Source organism: Euprymna scolopes, chromosome 14 (genome assembly GCF_053919585.1).
Source record: "Euprymna scolopes isolate OS-2025 chromosome 14, ASM5391958v1, whole genome shotgun sequence".
NCBI lineage: Eukaryota > Metazoa > Mollusca > Cephalopoda > Sepiida > Sepiolidae > Euprymna > Euprymna scolopes.
Genome location: NC_136495.1, coordinates 108,584,634 through 108,607,176, shown reverse-complemented (window position 1 = coordinate 108,607,176; position 22,543 = coordinate 108,584,634). Strand labels below are relative to the sequence as shown.

The following is a 22,543-nucleotide window of genomic DNA, read 5'->3' as shown; positions in this document are numbered from 1 at the left end:
ATCTTTAAAATACTTTGCTCCTTTTGAACAAAACGACTTTAAATTAAATATAGCCCACATTACCCACCTTTAAGTCCAGCAACTTTTTCCCAAAATTAATAATGATCGGTTAATTAGTTGAGGTGTTTGATACCCAGAAATATATAAGCATATATTCACACCTAACTTTATATAAATAGATATATTTTGAGGATATAAAGCAAAAAGCCTGAACAGTCGAACACCAGATTAAAACGCTATTATCTCAATTAATGCTATTAATTATAATATTTTAAATGAAATAGAAAAAACTTTACATTCAGAAAATAATTCGATTCGCAGTTCTAGACAATTTTAAATCAAACGATTTTAGAAAATAGTGTCTAATTACAGAGTTATCCCCCTTAGATTATAAATTAAATATCGGTAAAAGTTACTTCCCTTTGAATTATTGGGCGGTGATTGAATAGATAGGAAGGACTACAAGTCCATAATTAAATGATAAATAATTTTAATCGTTAGTTATTTCCCGTAATATGACGAAAAATAATTGTAAAAATTAGCGTTTCGCAATGAATTTCTACCATTTGAAAAATACATCTCTTTGCTTTAGTATAAAGTCCGGTGTCTATCATAGGTAAAAATGCTTTCTCTTTTACGAAACCAAGAGAAGACGATTTGAACAGAGAAATACATATGCTTACTTTCACTCACTTATATAAACATTATTGGCTACATATGTGCAGACATGTTTCAGTGGCAATTTGATTTTAGTTTCCAAAACAGAGAAAGCTTAGTGAGGCTGGATCTCTAAATGATGTGCAGATGGAATACATATGCACATATTTCCATTACTAACAATTACTATATTGTTCAATTGACTACTGTACACTCTTAACCCTTATCCTCGAGTGGTCTTTGGGCCTTGATAAGTGGTGATACTCATGTAAAAAAAAAAGTGTAGCCTATAACGTTTCTATAAATACAGGGTGGAACGATAAATTTGTCACCATAAAAACAACACTACAGCTTTATTTTAAAACTTTTATGTAAAAAATAAATTCAGGTAACTTAATTTTGTAGTAGAGCTGACATCTATTCAGTGTAGCCGCCTTCAGCCTCAATCACAGCCTAAATACGGGTTTGGAACTGGGAACATGCCTTTTCTACAAGCACCAGTGGGAGCTCAACAGATATTCGGCAGCTGGCGGCGATCAGGCTGGCTTTGGTATTGTGGGAGGTCATGTTGGTGATGTTCTCGACGTATTACTAAACAAAGTAGTCCAGCGGGTTCAGCTGGAGGGAGGAGGGGGTGGACACTGAGAGCAGGGCTCAAAGTCGTAACACACCTTTTGAAGCCATGCCAGGGTCTCTTTAGAGTTGTGGTCCGGCGCCTAGTTCTGCTACCACATCCAGGGTCTGCCAGCAGCCACCTGATTGCATCAGAGGTTCACCACGCTCTTCATCACATCCAGGTACACTTTGGTGTTGACTTTCAAGCCGACTTCGAAAATGTGAGGTGGCATGGTGTGGCCCTCACTTGAAATCACACCAAAGACCATAACCGTGGCCGGAAACTTTGTTGAGCTGTGCCCTCAAGCGTTGAATCGTCTGGATTTATATTTTGAGGGCGCTGGCAATGGTCCTGTTGTGATAACTTGGATCGGTAGAGAGCATGACTTGTACAGCAGCACATCTCTGATCTCGCTCGTTGAACATGGTGTAACTTTTAGACATGATAGATGGCTCTTATCGGTCTTGAGATTTGTACACAACTGGCCAACTAGAAGATAGTCTGCAACAAAAAAAAAGAAAACCGAGTTTCATCAAACAGAAATGGAATCATGCCGTCTTTTCTAGGGCGACAATTTTATCGTTCCACCACATTTTTCAGACGTCCTCTTATGGCTCACTCATTGAAGGCCTGTGCCCCCCCACACACACACACACCTTACGGTCTAAGCCCCCCACCCCCACCCCCCCCGGTTGAGAAACATGCTCCTGATTTTGGTGCCGAGATAAAAAAAAAAAAAAAAGAAATGAAAAAATAAAAATAAACAGTATCAAATAAATGGCACGATTCAATTCATGGGTTATGGTATGCAATCTATTAAAACAAGCAGGGCAATAAAATAACTTTCAGATTTTTTTTTTTTTTTTTAGTCTATATAAAGCACTTTTCTGAGGCAGAAAAAAGAATGTTCTAACACAATGTAGGTATAGTTAGCTTTTAAATCATTTTATGTATACATGTATTATTAAGTTGGTGAAAAATAAAGTCGTTTTTTTATGTATAGTTGACCTTAAAAAAAAGAAAACGATTTTATTTTTGCATCAACCTCATACAACATATTGAAACAGAGTTATTTTCCTTACCTCACAAATTCTAATTGGGTTAAACGAAGGAATACTTCCTTTTGTTTTCAGATTACACAAATAAAGAGAGCGTGGAGTCACTGGAGTGGCTATTTTTCGGTTTTAACCATAGTTTGTATTTAACCATATAGATTCAGTTTCACTTGCCTATATTCTTGGAAGATGTTACCGCTAGAACATAAGGTCGTTTATGAATATCAGGAATAATAAAGATAGAAGGAGGATCGACCCCTCCCTGTGACTCAGCCGCATGTTGCTTATACACAGACATTGAGGGTAACCTGGATTTTTCTCTTGTCTAAGAAGGATTTGATAATATAAACTATTCGTCCAGTAATACTGTACGATTTAATTTTCATGACAAAACCCTAATACCAAATTGTGTCAAGTGTTATGGTATATGAATGGCTACTGCCCTTATCGTCTCCAGAGATGATTGTTAGGATATCTGCAGTAAGAACGAGCTTGGCTGTCAGAAAGAAGCTTGGTGGTAGTAGACTGGCTCTTGGTTTATTAACGATTCAATTAATCTCTTCACGAAATTCTTTAAGCAGGTCATTTCTTATACTAGATTTTTTTTTTTATACTGGTACCGCAAACAACTTGAAAATGTTTAATGTTAGCTCATTTAAATTATCCTCCTTTCTTCTTTTCAAAGACGAAATATATTTTATTATACCCATAGTCAATATTTAGTGACTACCTTTACAAAAGTCCGAATGGGGGGGGGGATCACATTTTTCAAAGACAACTCGTACTTAAAATCCTTAAATTTAATATTTTTAAGAAACGAAAATTAATTTAACTTATTTGTTTATTAACGGTGTTCTTTTGTAAATTGAATTTCGGAAATGAGGTAAGAAAAAGGTTGGGTTTTTTTTTTTCGTTATTGTAGCAAAATCCATAAATCGAAATATTGAATTTCAATTAATACCAATGGTATTTACTTAATCGTCAGGTCGAAATTCGTAATATATCCAGAAATTATGCAAAAACGATGCGATAGAAAATTAATTATTAATGAAAACATATTTCCAAACTATGAATTACTTCGGAGTTGCCAGATTGGACAAACATTTTAAAACCAAATTTCGCGAATTTGGTCTTTTTTTTTTTTCTTTTTTTAAGCAGTTTGGCCCTGAAAAATTATATTCAGTCTTTCTAAAGATTTCGTTATTTCTATATAAATGATGTTATTTGTTTTTGTCTTGCAATACTTCTTGAATAAATGCAATCATATTCATACGAAAGTGCATTTTTACCTAAATGCAAGTTGGCAATAATTTTTCCTTTTAACAATTTGGTACCCCCAATTGGGGAGCGGCATATATAATCAGAGTGGTAGAAGTTTAGGCTTATTTTCATGGGGTCATGATTTCGAATCTCGCTAGATTCAGGCACTCTGATGAGTTGTAGATCACGAAACACGTGTCATATAGTGAATAAATGACTAAACTATATTCCAAAGTTCATAATGCTGAACATCTTATAATTTATTCTTTTAATTCAGTTGACATTTACAATTCTGGAACTTTGGAATATAGTCTTGTGTCATTTTCGCTATATTGCTCTGTAATTACACCGAGTTTCTTGAATAAGGATTGGTATATATTATAAGGAAATAAAATAGATTTCCACAGATATATATATATATATATATATATATATATATATATATATATGTTTGTATCGATTGGTTTCCTGGATGTAAATCCAATGAAACCTGCATGAATATTAAAGAGTGCTCAATGGAAGACAGAGCTGGTATATAGCATTTAATTATACAAACATTATTGGTTACATACGTGCATACATGTTTCAGGTGAATCCCAAATCAAAGAGACCACTTCATTAGATAAAAAAAGAGCCGATATTGAAACGAGTTAAGATTACATGCTTTTTTTTTATATATATAAAATACCTGAATATATTTGACAAAAAAAAAAAAATGTAATCTTGACTCGTTTCAATATCGCCTCTTTTTTGATTTGATGAAGTGGTCTCTTTGAATTGGGATTCCACTGAAACATGTATGCACATTTGTAACCAATAATGTTTGTAAAATAAACAGTGTGTGTGTGTGTGTGTGTGTGTGTGTGTGTGTGTGTGTGTTTCCGTTTTAAAATTCTTTTAAACCTAATTTTCCCTTATCTGGCAAGCGTAATGTCCAGATTTTAGAGAGAAATAAAAAAAAAAAAAAAAAAAAAAAAAAAAAACGCTAGCCACTAGATCCAAAATTCACCCACTAGATTCCATTCCAAACGAAATCTACAGATCTAGTGGAAAACCACCAAATTGGCTAAACTGTTGATTTAATAGTCAAAGGAAACTTATTGTTACTTTTAAGACAAATTCAAAAAGAGCCATTATTTTTATGATTTAAAGCAATTCTTAGATTATGTATGTTTGAATTATCGCCCTTGAATAAAAATATTAGAGCGTGGTACGACTTCGAGAACACAATGGTTTAATTAAGGTCTTTGTATTTTAAGATATGATAATAATTTGCTTTTACGGGGATGGGGCATTCTACTGGATGCTAGATATTCGCCCACTATTTCAGTCACTCCAATCAAGAGATCTTTTAAAAAAAATTTCCGTTCCTTTGAGTGCATTTGTTTGTATTTCTCTTGCACTTGGTTCACAGGGTATATTCGACAGGTAGTTTTTGCAATTCTTTTTCATAAGCCCAGTTCCTATAGTTACTCGAATGATGGAGATCTTTTAAAGATTCCAGTTTCTTTTCATATTGTACATAAGACCTTGGTATTTCGTTATCTTTTCCTCCTCAGCTCTTTTTAAGCCCAGCATCATTAGGGACACTTACTTCAACTAGGGTTGCTACTTTCTACCTCTTGTCCCATATCACTATATCGAGCTTAACAGCTCCGTTTTCTTCGTATGTAGCTGTAGAAATTTCATAGTCATAATGGATGGTGTATAACTTATTTCCAACTGTTGTTTCTGGTAAACATGTCCTCACGATTTGTTACTACAATGAATATTTAGCTTTTTGCAAATTTTCCAGTGGAGATATTTACGTACTCCATTGTGTCGCATTATATAATAGCCGTTCCCCAATAGGATTTTACAACTGGATGTCAGGTGTCTCACACTCTCTACTTCTGTGTAGCAGAACCTGAACTTGTTGTTATTGTTGAGATCACTCATCTTTTTTTAAAAGCATTGGTCATTAAGCCTTGATCTTGGGCGGCCATTATCATTCTTTCCTGATCATAGTAGAACGACCCTCTTTTCAGCCAATTTCTGGAGCCTTCCTTATCTCTATAATCCTGTGATAATTTATCCAGGAAATACTTGGCACGTTGTTGGTTGGCACATTCTTCCAGTTTTTTGCAGTGGAAAGTCTGTGTGTATTTTTATCGACTCTTCTGGTCTATCTCCATTGCAAGCTTGCTTTTCGTTCCTGTGTCATTTGTAAGACAGTTTTGCTCAAAAATGTTTCGCCGGATTTGTGATGGAGGTACAAGTTTTAGATTCTTGGAGGTCATGAGATTTTTTTTTTTTTTTTTTTTTTACTCGCGTTCACCCCTAACAAGACATATCGCCACTTGCACATAAGCGGCTACTATTTAACACCAGGTCTAGGAAAGATTAACAAGATATTGGTTTATGTTACATTTAAACTTCTGCATATCAGTACAGTGAGGGAAGCAGGTAGCCAGAAGAGAATTTCAAAATCTAGCTGTTCGAGGGAAGTAACTATTAGAATAGAAGGCTCTCTGGCATTTAGGGACCTCAACAGTGAAGGGGGTAAGATTTTGTTGCTAAGCGAGTTTTTCGGGGATATGTACATCGAGGGAGCACAAGTGCAACGAGTTCATCAGAGCATATTCCATTAAAATATTTGTAAAACAGACACAGAGATGCAATAATATAGCGATGGAACAGAGGTTGGAGCTTAGTTGATAAAGTGGGACTTATTAGATTGAAAACTTTTTTGGACCCTATCAACAATGCTCAATGCATGAGTGAATGGTGGCCTTGTAGAGGTACAGGATACTGTCAGGTACGAGTAGTCTTCTAGCTTGATAGAAGGAACCCAGCTTCTTTGCAGCAGCCTTCGCAATGTCCTCAATGTATTTGTTCCAGTACATATTGCTTGTGAATGTTAGGCTGAGGAGTTGAAGAAAGAATTGTCAGATGGGGTGTTATTTGTCATCGATATCGGTGGTTGGAGAGGCATTTGTAATTGTTAAATGTTGCCCTATACTCACAATAGTAGATCGGTGCTTTTGGTCAATCTCTGAGAGACTACTTTATTGCCTAACATGTTTTATTGCCTAACATGTTTTATTGCCTAACATGTTTTATTGCCTAACATGTTTTATTGCCTAACATGTTTTAGTGTCTAACATGTTTTATTGTCTAACATGTTTTAGTGCCTAACATGTTTTATTGTCTAACATGTTTTATTGTCTAACATGTTTTATTGCCTAACATGTTTTAGTGTCTAACATGTTTTATTGTCTAACATGTTTTATTGCCTAACATGTTTTATTGCCTAACATGTTTTATTGCCTAACATGTTTTATTGCCTAACATGTTTTATTGTCTAACATGTTTTAGTGTCTAACATGTTTTATTGTCTAACATGTTTTAGTGCCTAACATGTTTTATTGTCTAACATGTTTTATTGTCTAACATGTTTTATTGCCTAACATGTTTTATTGTCTAACATGTTTTATTGCCTAACATGTTTTAGTGCCTAACATGTTTTAGTGTCTAACATGTTTTATTGTCTAACATGTTTTAGTGCCTAACATGTTTTATTGCCTAACATGTTTTATTGTCTAACATGTTTTAGTGTCTAACATGTTTTATTGCCTAACATGTTTTATTGCCTAACATGTTTTATTGCCTAACATGTTTTATTGCCTAACATGTTTTATTGCCTAACATGTTTCAGTGTCTAACATGTTAACCTTTTGTGGCCAGTCAGTAATGCCAAAGCTGCGTGTTACTACTGGCATTGTAAGCTGGTTAATGGCAGTTACCTTGTTTTTTTTTATTTGTGGGCTGTGTTTAACAAATTTTTCGTACACGGCAGATATATTCTCTGATTATTTTTTCTCTCATTTTTCCATGTTGGATTGAGTCGTTTTCTTCCTTTCCAAGATATGTGTATTGTTCCTGTTCTTCTAGGTCTTTGATGTCAGTTCAGTCGTCAAGCTGTATGTTTTCCGTTTGGACCTTCTTCCCAGCTCTGCTGGAGCACTTGGCACATTTCTCCTGGCCAAATTTCATTCAAAAAATCTCATTTCATTCAAATATCTTCTATCAAATATATGTACAATCTGTAAACGTTGACTTAAATTGAACTGGCATACAACTTGAAATGAGCCAGAAAAAGCAGATGATATATTAATTTATTATATTTCAGTATCTCTATCTCTATTATTATATGAAAGTCACTTTTGTGTGTGTGTGTGTGTGTGTGTGTGTTCCTTATAGGTTCCGAAACGACTGAGCCTTTCTTTTGCAAATTTCACACAAAGCTAATTTAGATATGTTTTGTACAGAAATTCATCCAACAAATTTTGAAAATAGAAACAATCAAATGTTAAAAATAGCTTTTATCTCCTATAGATAAAAAAAAAAGAATAATTTTTGCAGGGGAATATTTTACGTTACACCGGCCAGAGGAGATAATAAAATTTCAGCAAATTATTTCTTCCTAAAATAGACAGATTTATTATAATCTGGAGATATATCTCAGTGGTAGAGCATTCGACTACTGATCGAATAATCCCCTTGTTGAAGCCCATAGTGTACTCCACCATTTCATTTATTTATTTTTTCTTATTAATGAGTTCAATTTATGATAAAAGTAAAGGTACCATTTAAAATCTCCATTAATAATTTCTTCGTTTGCATATTTTAAAACTAAACATTAATCAGAAGTGACTTTTCCAGGGCATTCATTGTCAAACCCAAATATCAGCTGACGTGAAATTTCAAAAAAACAGGTTGGACCTATTTTTTTTTTTTTTTTTTTTGAAGTTTCACACAAATGTATTTAATACGCTTGGTAGTGTTATTATATAGATTTGTATCGGAATACCTCTGATAAGTATTGAAAAATAATAACAAAATAATCTGATTAAAGAAAGGATAGTCCAATTTTATAATATCAACAATAGGTTCTCTATAGTGAAATGAAGACTACAATGTATTATGAACTGTTACCGCGAGGGAAGCATGTGATGCTGCTTTTCGGTGCACCGCAGTAGAGCCACAGGTAGAGCAGATAATCAATCGATTTCATAAATTTCGATGATAAAAGTATTAGAAGTGTGAAACATTCATTTATCATTGAAAACGGGCAGAACTTTTTGCTTATATATATATATATATATATATATATATATATATATATATATATATATATATCCGTTATTTTAAAATACAAAACGTTGCATATCTTCACTTCTCCATGACCTGTTTTTTTCTTGAACCTCTATTTTACCCTGGACATGTATATTTATATTTGTTTTCTTATGGACTACCAATGGATTTTCAACAGACCCATTTCAGACTTTTCCTGTTTCTGGATTTTACCGTCTTTCCCATTGGATTTTTATATCCTTCTTCCTCCCTTTTTCCCGTTTCTTGCTTTCTCAATCTTTTTAAATCCCTATAAACTGTCTAAAAACTGTTAAATGACTTTTTTTAATGCAAATATGATGATTTGTTTATCAACATCAAAAAAGTAACTATTTTCCTTTATATTTTAAATATTTTCCAGATACATCTGTCTTATCTAAAATAATGCTAATTTTATTTTTGGTGTCTTTAAAAAAAACACCCAATATTTTTGCTGATGAGGAGACTTTGTTTAAAAAAAAAACTAAATGATAAAATTATTGTCCAAGACTTATTGTCTATCTCAATAAAACCATCGTTTCCGAAACGATTGTACAATTTATTGATTTTGTTTGTTCTTCCTTATGAAACCGATTTTTAATTTTAATTTATCAATCATCTTACTCTATATATATATATATATATATATATATACACACTAGTGATTGGACAATTCTAATATTTTTCCCGATCACGAATTACTGATTTCGTGCTAAATTACCGATTCCGATTCTTTATAAATCTCTAATTATTTAACTATAAGATTGTTATTTCCCCCGATTTTTGTAAAAAAAAAAAAAACACATGTAAAATATGCAGATATTTTCCTAACCAGCAAAATACACTTGTGAATGATTAACTATCGATTTTATCTTTACTAGTATTTTAAAATTAATACATATTTATTGTTTTATTATTACTGGCAATGGAATGTTTTATCATTATTACTAGAAATGGAAGATCCAATAAAAAAGACAATTAAAAGACTCGTTTTGGCATCGGGAAATAGGCATCAATTTTTCTGATTTTGATTCTGATATCCAGAAATCTACCGATTTTTGATTAATCGTCCCAACACTAATATACACACGCACATATATGTGTGCATGTGTAGTCAATAGTTTGTATAATTTGGGGGTATATATATGTGTGTGTGTGTGTGTGTGTGTGTGTGTGTGTGTGTGTGTGTGTGTGTGTAGATATGTTCGTATATGCATATTTATGTGTATTTGATTGTGTATGTACACATTATATATTAGTATCTACTCGATCCTTCTTGACTTACTGAAAATGCTGCCGTGAAACCTGACATAGTTATATATAATACCTCAGAATGTTGCAACCTTGATTGAAGTGAGTGTTCCTAATGATGGAGGTCTGAACAGAGCTGAAAGAGAGAAACAGATCAAATATCAAGGTATCATGTATGATATGAAAAGAAACTGGAATCTTAGGGAGATATCAATCATACCAGTTATAATAGGTGCTACAGGGCTTATGAAGAAGAACCTGAAGTCCTACCTAACTAATATTCCTGGTGAACCAAGTGCAAGAGAAATCCAGACAATTGCACTTAAGGGAACAGCGAGGATACTAAAAAGAGCTCTCGATTGGTTTCAATAAAAAGCGGGGCAATGTTGGCAGCTGGGTTGGCTGCCCCATACCCAGCATTACAATCTTGAAAGGAAGAAAGAAAAAAATCCTTCTTTCCCTTAGATTGACACAACCACATATTCCTTTTAATACATAGTCCACCGTTGTCTTTTTCTTTATCCTCTCTTTCCCCTTTTTTATAATCTTTTCTTTTTTCCTCTCCCTTATTCCACACTCTCTTCCTTAATTCCCACCCTTTCCTTTTTGTTTTTTTTCCCTTTTCTACTGCAATTTTCCTCCTTAACCTTTGTTCCTTTCTCTTTTTATTATTTTTTTTCTTTTCCATTTATTTATATTTTTTTTTCATTTAATTATTTTTTCTTTTCCATTTATTTTTTTTCATTTAATTATTTTATTTTTTTCTTTTCCATTTATTTTTTTTTTCATTTAATTATTTTCTTTTTTCTTTTCCATTTTTTTTTTCATTTAATTATTTTCTTTTTTTCTTTTCCATTTTTTTTTTCATTTAATTATTTTCTTTTTTTCTTTTCCATTTATTTATTTTTTCATTTAATATGACTGTTTTACTTTTCTACTCGTATCATTTTTAATTATACCTTTCTACGTGGAAGACATTTTTTTCCTGGATGTTCCTCTGTAGTGGATATTTATATTTTAATATAAACTCCATTTTCCATTTGATTGTGAGTTTGAATATAATTTTGAACAATCCCATTTTTTTTTCCTTGGAAAAATATCTAAAAGAGGCTAATTTTGTCTAAGCTCGGTCATTTTGCTTGTGCCGTGATAAGACTTCTCAAATGCACTTGTGATAATAGGTTGTATAAAAATGTTAACTTTGGTCAAAATGCGGACTTTTTTCTTTAATCGGGTCTTGTATTTTATATCTTCAGTTTCTCAGTGTTGGGTTTCTTTTGTTGAGCATTGCATCATATTTTACACTCCAGTCATTTCACCATGCGCATGCGCCATGGCAAAACGTATATTTTGCAATAACTTGAGATTATTTTGAGGATCTCTCAATCTGGGAATCTTACTTGGGTTTTGTTGGCGGTCACATTATACTGGACAGTTGTCATTTTTTTTTTTTTTTGTAATACTATTTTAATGACTTTGTGTGGAATATTTATTACGTTTTCACTTTTTTCTGTTCATCTCTTTTTATATGTTTTTGTTTTTTACTTATACGAATAATTTTTTTGATTATATATGTATGTGTATTTCTTATCTGCTCTTTTCTCTATCGTTATTCTTAGATTTTTTACCTTTTTTTTCTCTTTTCCTTTCTCTCCTCTTTTTTTCTTTCTTTTAATCCTATTTTTTCTTACTATTATTTATATAATTATAAAATTCAAATGACCCTGTAACGAGTGTTGTAACCCAACATCCGGTTTACTACTTCCGGTTGCGCATGCGTACGGAAGCAAAGGATCGCCGTGACAATAAAACGCATTGTTTTACTGTGTACGTTTTCAGCGTCCAAATTGTTTTTGTTTTCGCATTTAAATATATCAGAATTTGAATTTAACTTTAAGTATTACAGTATCTGTTCAGTGCACATTTATCTATAATTACGGCAAACTAGTTATAATTCAATGGCTGTATGTTTTTTTTTTAATAAACAATTATAAACTCATAGACTCATAGAAATCTATTTATATTCTTTTTTTTTCTGATTATATACTTTCATAGAAATGTTTCTGTTATATCACAAAAATCTGTTTTTCTTTACGTCAAAAGTGTCACGCTCATACATTAATTCCTACGCTAATATAACATACTGATATGTATTTATTTATTTTTTTTTTTTACTGGTTCTAATCAAAATCTCTCCTAAAAATTAAACTGAACAATGTTCTCCTCGTTCATTGTGGACTATTATCCTAATCTTTTTAGTTGTCGTTTCGCGACGCTTCGGTCAACTATTCCTCTGGCCTTCGTCAGTCGAATAGTTGGCCGAAACGTCGTGAAGCAACAACAAAAAAGATGAAGATAATAGTCCGCAATAAATCAATGAATAAATAATACTCATCTCAATAAAGCATGCTAATCAATTAAATAATATTCTTGTATTATATATATATAACTGTGCCACTTATCGTTAATTACTTTAGTTAATTATTTTGCTCAATGTGAGTTTTAAATGTTCATAATTTTATGTTTTAACTAGCAATATAACATACTGACCCAACGGGTCACGGGTAGTACTTATATACTTTTTCATTTTTTTTATTCATCCTCCTTATTCACTTATATATCTCTTTTTAAATATTTTTTATTAAATTTTTTTTTTTTGTAATATATATATTCTTTATGCCTAATGTAAATGTTCCTAAACCAGCTTTTTGCATATATTGTATAGATTTTTTACTTTCTATTTTTTCTTTCTTTCCCTTTTATTTTTTCGTTTTCTTTCCTTTTCTCCTTTTTTCTTTTCCATTTTAGTAATCTATTTTTTTCTTTTCATATTACTTATATACTTTTTCATTTTTGATTGATCCTCTATTCACGTATGCTTACATCTCTCCTTTTAAATATCTTTTATTTAAATATTATACATTCTTCATTTCTAATGTAAATGTTCTTGAACCAGCTTTTATTTACCTCGCATATCTTGTACAATGCACGCCTTCCTCCTCTTCCGGTAAGAAGCATTTAACATGGCTTAAAGAGGCGTTTCTCCTCCTTTTCTCCTTATTTATTGATCTGATGATATGATAAAGTTCTTTGTAACTTTTATTCCTTATCTTTTATTTTTTAATATATATAGCTGATAGGTAGAACGCCGACTATCAACGTGATGGTTGTAGGTTCGATCCCCGGCTGGACAAAGGTGCTAATCTAACCGCACCGATGATAAAATGAAACAGTACTGTACGTAGATGACTATATATTTTAAAGCCCCCCCCCTCTTTGGGCAGAGCACTTTCGTAAATGTATCTCACCCGTTACTTATTTTGCTATAAAGCTTGCTGTTTGTTTATTTGTAAATATATAAGCAACCCGGGCAATGTAAAAGCGGCGGGCGAGTGTTCATTTAAATGGACATTTGTTGGTCATTTGTGAGCACCGATCCCATGGACCGATGGGTAGAACTTCCGACTATCAACGCAATGGTTGTAGGTTCAATCTCTGGCTAGAGATAGGTGCTAGTCTAGCCGTACTGATGGTTAGCATGCAACGAAACAGTAATATATGTGGATGATATATATATATATATATATATATATATATATATAAATAAATGAGAATAATGGAAATAGTATTCCGACGAAATACAGAAATAAAAAGGAACAAACAGAGTTATGTGTTCATCAACGTTTCGTCTTTATTTCGAGACTTCCTCTGGATGAATGTCATTATTATGAATGTCATTCATCGAGAGGAAGACTCGAAATAAAGACGAAACGTTGATGAACACATAACTCAGTTTGTTCCTTTTTTTTTTAAATTTCTCTATATAACGTATGATATATCAAGGTAGATACGATGAACGTTTTTAAAAAGAAATAAAGGTTGACTCAAAGACAAGAAAAACATACATCGAATGCAAACGATTTTTCTTTATTAAAAAAAAAAAAAGAAAATAAATGAAGAATATGACATGTGAAGAGTAATGGAAGTTGGAAACTCAAATCTTCAAAAAATAAAAGTGACACTAATTTGGTGGGCTGACTCAGCAGCGGAAATGGTTGCGTGAGAAAAAGAGGATTTTACAAAATTGCTGCTATAAAAAAAATTATTACAGTGGAATAATTTTTAACGTGGACATTTAGTATTTTTAGCTGAAAAATTTATACATGCACACACACACACATGTATGCATACATATATAGATAAGTTACCACTATTTGGTAATTATCGCCCATGATATAGGACGCTTTAGCGTACAGAACGCTATAAATTTTTATATATGTAAATAAGATATATCCGGCGCTTGTTCATATATATATATATATATATATATATATATATATATATATATCCTAGCATCATCCGGCCAACCTAACAATCGTGATGTAAGAAAGAGAATTAGGGATTATCTATGTCTTTACAAACTCAATCGGACGGAAATATACATTACACATTAAATTTGACAGCACACACACACCCGGTGAACCAAGTGCAAGTGAAATACAAACGATTGCACTGAAAGGGACGGCTAGAATCCTGAAAAGATCTCTTGGTTGGACTCATTAAAATAGGGGTAAATGTCAGACATCTGGTTGGATGTCCCATCACCTAGAAGAAAAAGTTTAAGAAAAATGAAAAAAAAGAGAAGAATATATATATATATATATATATATATATATATATATATATATATATATAGCAGAATCACATTGACACACCGGTTCCCACTAGATCACCATTTGGGAAGGCTAGGCACTGTATATATAAATTTCCAGGTTGATATCTGGGGGCGCATTAATTCACTGGGAGAGATGCACCTCTAGTCTTCGTTAAGACATGTATCTAGAAGGAAGAAACTCTGATGTAAAAACCTGTGGTTTACTGTATACTCTGTCCTGTGCCAGTCATCTGCACCGACAAAGGTTAGCAGTAATACCAAAAAGTATGGTTGATTCTACACAAAGCCTTCACCACTGTAAACAAATTACCTGTGTGGATTTTTGAGCAACTTAGTTGTTGTGGTGGTGGAAGCTCATACGTCGAAATATGTTTAAATTTATTTTGTCCTATTCTGAAGCCAATTAGGAACAGAATAGGACAAAATAAATTTAAACATATATTTACTAAAAAATATATTAAATAAAAAAATTGAAAAGTTGATATTAAAATAAAAAAAAAAACATATAGAAACAGAGATAAGCTATAGTTAAATAAAAATGAACATCATTATAGACAATATTTGCGGTCCTGAATTTTCTTCAAACAGAAAATATAGCTGACCAGAGCCTAACATTATTTCCTATTAACTGGTCCCTCTTATGTTAGGCTTGAAACCGACGGTACCAATGTTTTTCCGACCTTCTGTACAGATATATATATATATATGGAAAAATAGTCTAGTAAGTTCGCACAGGTAGGAACTTGGACAATCTGTGTAGACTATGTCTGAATAAGAAATTAGTTATCTAATTCCAAATTTTTACTTGCGTATATATTAGTTCTTCCTACAAAATTATAATTATATTATAAGGATATTCCACTTTACTCAACAGACGCACCATCTTGTCTTTGTATAGGCAATACCAATTACAAAGTTAATTTGCGTATTGTTTTTTTTTTTTTTAAAGTACACTTTATTAATTAACGTTGTTTTGAATTCAATGATTTTATTTAAAAAAAAATATTTATACAGCAAACTTTTCTGTTATGCAATATTGTTTTATTTCCAAGACAAATATTCAGCTTTTGCGGTCAAGTGTTAATTTCTTTTTAAGGGACTGACTTGATTTTCAAAAATCTATTAATAAATTGCCAAAGATTCCCGAGTTCGACAAGATATCTGAAGAAGGTCGGAGGTTACATCGATTGAAGCGTTGTGCGCATAACATTCAAGATGAGAATAGTAGTCCGGATAATACATCGTAGTTTACATTGCACTGTAGAGAACCTACTGTTGATTTCATATATATGATTTTTATATGCCGAGCCTTTCTGTTTAAGGGGTAATAAAATTTGATTTTTCAAAAATCTATTCATAAATTGCAGATTCCCGAGTTCGACATGATAGACTTGAAGTCGGAGATTATATCGATGGAAACGTTGTGTGCATAACATTCACGATGAGAATAGTAGTCCGGATAATGCAAATAATACGAATTATCAATCTTGATAAAAAACAAAAAAACTTAAGAAACATGATATTAGCAACGGAAGTGCATTGTTGAATACATTTTTAACAACGATGCATTTTATTCTGTTAATTGCCAATGATTCAAGTCGCTGCTATGGCATAAACGTTTCTAAAAATAAAGTAAATAATAAACATATATATACTACTAACGAAGAGACCCGACGTTGTCCGGAGGATCAACAAATATTCCACCTTCTCATACTTTTACTGTCATCGAAATAGAGAAATCACCCATTTTTTTTTTTTTTTTAAATCAAATCGATTGATTGTCTGCTCTAGATAGTGACCACCGTATGCCTCCCCGCAGTGACTAAGTCAACAATACATTGTAGTCTACATTGCACTGTAGAGAATTTACTGTTGGTTTTATAAAAAAATTTCTATATGTAAATAGTTTAAATTAAAAGTTTGAAATGCAAAAGTCAAGTATCATAGTTTAATTGTGCTCTAAACAGAAACCTTCATTTCAAACGTGTCACTGTCTTATCAAAGAACGTACTGTTGATTTTAATTCTTTTTACATAATCACTTTAATTAAAGTTAAACGCGCAAAAGTCAAGTATCACGGTTCAATTGTGCACTAAAAAAACATTCATTTCGAACGCGCCCCTGTCTTATAAAAGAATCTACAGTTCATTTTCTAAGCTCGGTCATTTTGCTTGTGCCGTGATAAGACTTCTCAAATGCACTTGTGATGATAGGTTGTATAAAAATGTTAACTTTGGTCAAAATCGGACTTCTTTCTTTAATCGGGTGTTTTTTTTTGTTTTGTTTTTTTCGATTATCGATTTTTACGATATATAACTTTGATACAAAACCTATTTAAGAACACTCCCAGGCATATCAAGTACCACCGTGAAAATTTTAAAAAGTCGGCCCAGCCGTTTCCGAGTCCATAGAGAACTCTCTCTTTCACTCACACACATGCAAACGCGCGAAGTTCCTTTTATATTATAGTAGAGAAATAAATTCATGTTCACTTTAAAAATGGTTTCACTGTAATAAATAAATATATCGGATATGAAAATGCGTTATAAAACTATACACTGTTTGGTTCCATGACAATTTAACGACCCTTAAAAAAATCTTTAACCTTTGGTGAGGATTATAATACTTCATTCATGCATATACTTTTTAAATTTGTACATTTTATAAATTTTTTCTTTAATTATTTTTCGAGGGAAAATAGATTCAAAATGGCGTTTCGATAGAGGCGAAAAATAAATAAATCAGTTTTGATTAATCGATAAATTAATGAACTTTTCTCGTAGTTAATTACAAAAAAAATATGTCGATTTAATATATATTTTTAAATAAATACCTATTTGAAGTTTTAAATAATTGTCTGGCTCTAACAACGAAGTATTCTTCCAAAATGTGCTCACGAATTAAAAAAAAAAAACAACAAAAAAAAACTCGTTTTTACTTTACCAGAATAAAAAATTTACAATTAAATAAAATTTAATTTGTGTTAAATTTTTTTTTCAATATACTTCAAAATCTATCAAATTTGGATTCTTTAGATCACTGTTCTCATCTTCAGTGTGATTTCCACAACATTTCAGTCGATGCAATCTCCGACCTTCTTCAGGTGTATCTTGTCGAACTCTGTACCTTTTCTGTTTAAATCCCGAAGTCTTTGCCGAACTCTGGAATCTGCACAGAATGTCCAAAGAAACCCTTTATTTTATCCACGGGGGTAGCATGCTCTTGTTCCGTCAGCCATGACTGGTTGGAAATCCTAAGTAATTCACAATTGTATATTTGAGCATCCTCTGCATTGAGAATTGCACCCCCCCCCCCAGAAGAGCGTAAGTTACAACGGAACTTTACCAATCACTTCAGGTACTACGCCACAGGCCCTTGCGGACAAGAGGAACCTGAAGATCTGAGGTTACATCAACCGAACACTGCACAAATAACATTCAAGATGAGAATAATAGTCCGAAGAATCCAAATAATACGAATAATCAATCCTCGTCTCCAAAAATGCAGAATACTATCAAATTATCAGTTCATATTTAAAAAAAAAAAAAAAAAATGAGAAAAATATTAATAAAATTTTTAGTCGGGGTGGGGGTTCATTTTCATATACGTCAAATATAAAGTAATCATCATTTTTTTTTTTTTTTTTTTTTTTTGCCGGTGGTCGTTCAAATTTCCCCTCTAAAATCTAAACTGTACACTTTTTACTTTGTATTGTGAGAAACTACGGCACTTATACATAAACACTTCATTTATCCAGAATATTATAAAATTTAATCAATGTGCGCTGGAGAACCAACTAAAAACCCACTTTTAAAAAATTCAATGCACGTGTTTAAAAAAAAAAAAAAAAAAAAAAAAAAAAAAAAAAAAAAAAAAAAAAAATCGCCACCATTTTAAACAATAGGGAATACATTGTATATCATGAAAACTACTTGCCGGCGACAATTTTAAACATGACATTCATTCAAAACAGAGCCGAATACTCCTGAAAACTCAACTTTCTAAAAGTAAATCTTTAATAGTTTATCTAGCGCACATTGACCTACAATTTATAAAATAAAATTTGTAGTAATACTATCGATTACGTATCAAATTTTCAGTTTATATAAAAAATAATGAAAATTAATAAATGAAATCTTGAATGATCTTTCTTTTACATAAGTTTAACATAAAATAATATTTTTTTTTTTTTTTTTTTTTTTTTTTTTTTTTACTGGTTCTAATCAAAATCTCTCCTAAAAATTAAACTGAACAATGTTCTCCTCATTCATTGTGGACTATTATCCTAATCATTTTAGTTGTCGTTTCGCGACGCTTCGGTCAACTATTCCTCTGGCCTTCGTCAGTCGAATAGTCGGCCGAAACGTCGTGAAACAACAAAAAAGATAATAGCCCGCAATAAATCAATGAATAAATAATACTCATCTCAATAAAGCATGCTAATCAATTAAATAATATTCTTATATTATATATATATATATATATATATATATATAACTGTGCCACTTATCGGTAATTACTTTAGTTAATTATTTTGCTCAATGTGAGTTTTAAATGTTCATAATTTTATTTTTTAACTAGCAACAGGTGCCCCCGGCTTTACCCGGTCGTAAACCACGCTTAAGTATATTTTAATTCATGCAGATTTCGTATTTGTTATTACAGAGACAATTTTCTATTGAATATTATATTGTACCTCTAATATATAATACTTATTTCAAAAGTTAAAAAAAAAAAATTATTGGAATGCCATCAGCTAGAATCGAAACCAAAACATTTAGCACTCCAAACGCTTTCCCTACCGTTTTGAGCTATTACCAAATAGATAAGAAATATTTAATAATAAACCACTTCAAGCTTGGAATTTGCACATGCGCAGAAGAAATAGAAATTTGTCGCCAAGTTGAAATGAACAGTTTGCATTTCAACTTGGCGACATATTTCTTCCTGTATGCGTTATTCATCCATTCAAACAAAGATTTTTTTACTCGTTATAAACCATCCTTTGTGTGTGATAATTATATCTTGTTAATTTTAGTGTTATGTGACCAATATAAGAGTTTATCGGTTAATTATTTACAGATATACATGCATCTGTTTTATTTATATAGATTTAGGGGAAGGGATGACATTAAGTGGTTAAAGACACTGACTAAAAACCTGTGTGTGCCAAGTTCGAATCTAGTTTGTCCCACAAACACTTTCACCAAAACCCGCATTTGACCTTGTGTCTAAACTTCATAAAAGGAGGTAAATAAAATTATTTTATTCTTAAATTAACCTTTTTATTATCAAGAAAATAAAGCTATTTATTTTCAAGAAAATCATTCAGTCATCGGAGTTTTCGGAGCCAATCAAATTCGCCATCTTGAATCGGTCGATTTTTTTTTTTAATGTATTGGTAAACAACTGGTCAGGTCGTTAAAGTGTAATTGAAACCATTTTCTTTTTCTGGTTTGGAGGGGGGGGTATGATTAAAAATGTTTATTTCTTATTAAAAGAAACAATAAGATTTTGGACAAAAAGTACATTTGAGCCGAGAGTGGCCACACAGTTTATTTTATTTTTTGTGTTGCTAGATAACTGATATGATTTCAAATCCAAGACAGATCAGGGGAGTCTGGTGATTACAGTTTCTAACGAAATGGATTCTCGTATCATTTGGATTCTTCGGACTACTGTTCTCATTTCGAGTATGATTTTCACAACATTTCAGTCGATGTAACCTCCGACCTTCTTCGGGTGAAACTTGTCAAACTCGGCAATGTTTCTGTTGAACACTGGAATTTGGACGGAATTTTAAATGGAACTCTTTATTTACTTCACGGGGGTAGCGTGCTCTTGTTCCGTCAGCCATGACTGGATATAAGTCTTAAGCAATTCGCAATTGTATTTTTTGGTCGCCCACGCTGAGAATTGAACCTTCAACTTTCAGGAAAATATCACTTTTACCATTAATTTCTTTCTTGTACTCTAACCATTGCCCCACGGGTCCTTACTTAGGACATCTATCCAGTCATGGCTGACGGAACAAGAGCATGCTACCACCATAAAGTAAATATAGAGTTCCGTTTGAAATCCGTCCAAATTCCTGAATTTGACAAACATTCCAGAGTTTGACAAATTGCACCTGAAGAAAATCGAAGGTTACATCGACCGAAACGTTGGGAAACTGACACTCAAGATAAGAATAGTAGTCCGATGAATTCAAATAATACGATTAACCAATCCTCATCTCAAAAATTCAGAAACGTTAGATGGATTCATTTTTTTTTTTTTTTTTTTTTTTAAAGACTTTTCTTCTCCTTTTCTCCGGGGGAAAAACAAACTGGGCATGAAGTTTAACCAGACGTCATTCTGAAAAAAAAAAAAAAAAAAAAAAAATGTAAAAGAAAATATAGAAGATTTTCATAAAATCATCTTATTTTATGGGAGTTATCACTTATCAAGGCTCTAAAGCCACTCGAGGATAAAGGTCAATGAGTCACTGAGACAACGGCGTATTAATGGTGGTAGAAATGGATTATTTAAGGGGGAGGGGCTCAACAAGAGCTTGTTTGTATTGGACTTGAAGACTACCATATTGTAGTCAGCTGGATCTATTTTTTTTTCATAACATCAAAAACTGTATGCCTTATAATAACGAAATTTATCACTAGGGCTAGCACAACAGCATATTCTTTTCATTGTTTTGACTCTCGAGTGTGTATCCGTTGATATCTTATATACTTTTATATAGAGTGATGTGGTTCTCGGTTGATTAACCGTGTCTAACGGTGTCGGATATATACTTGAGAGTCAAAACAATGAAAAGAATATTCTGTTGACATAGCCTTATTTATTACATTACGAAAAAATTAAAAAAAAAATGTTTTACTGTATTATGTGTATTACGCCATCTTGGTTTAGCTTTACCACCATTTCGGTGTATAAAACTGAAGATCGTGTTAGAATTAATTATTATTATTAGTTTGATTTTATTTAATCTTATTTATAACTTAAAAATTGAAACTTTTGAAAATAAAAACTGTATTGTTATGCATATATACTTTAAAAAATGTTTTTTTTTATTAAATATTAACATTGAAATGCATGTTTCTAGCTTAAAGCTGTCATCGGCATATGTTAGGCTCGAGCTCATGGCACTAGACTGCGGATACTGATGTCATGAGTTTATATATATATATATATATATATATATATATATAGAGCGAGAGAGAGAGAGAGATAGATAAACACTGGTTCTCATTAGATCACCGAAGTTAAGCAACGATGGGTGACATTTTGGGAATGCTAGGCGCTGTATGTACTGCGCCAGGATGCAGGAATGTCCAGGTTTGTATTTAGAAGCACATTTAAAGACCATTGGATGAGATGCACCATCAGTGTTCTTTAAGACAAAAATCTAGAAGGGAAACTGGTATAAAGCCAGAGGTCAACTGTCTGCTCTATCCGCGGCGTTCACTTGCACCGAATGAGATTAGCAGTTGTTCCAAAAGGCATGGATAGTTCTACACAAGCCTGTGTTGTATTGGCTTTCTAAATTACATATTTATTCAAATTTAAACAACGCTTATTAAGACTGCTTGCCATTTGACAAACAAAACAAGAAAACGGAATGAAGAACAAATATACAACAAATGTTACCAAAGGCAAGATAAATTACTCTTCTACCCACCTGAATAAGTTTAAACTTATTTTAAAGCGTTTATTTACTGTGAAACAAAAATAGTATCGAGTTAGAATAATATATATAAAATAGGAATTTCATAAAAGGCATTTGGACCCTCGATAATCGCTCCAAAATCGAAAATTAAACAAAATAATGCGATAAACTCACCCAATAAATATAAAAAATCTAGGAGAAGGAAAACT

At 32.1% G+C, this 22,543-nt stretch overlaps 1 protein-coding gene and 1 long non-coding RNA gene across 8 annotated transcripts in view; one reads left to right on the top strand and one right to left on the bottom strand.

The window, feature by feature from the left end:
* Positions 1-22,543, top strand: part of LOC145293211 (uncharacterized) — a 269,161-nt gene that overhangs the window by 93,556 nt on the left and 153,062 nt on the right. The gene's annotated exons all lie outside the window — the stretch shown is intronic.
* LOC145293210 (myosin light chain kinase 3-like) overlaps positions 13,900-22,543 on the bottom strand; it is a 410,867-nt gene continuing 402,223 nt past the window's right edge. For all 7 annotated transcript variants that reach the window (XM_080139736.1, XM_080139738.1, XM_080139737.1 and 4 more), the window contains one exon: positions 13,900-21,025. The gene's annotated coding sequence lies outside the window, so the exon portion shown is untranslated. The remainder of the gene's footprint in view (positions 21,026-22,543) is intronic.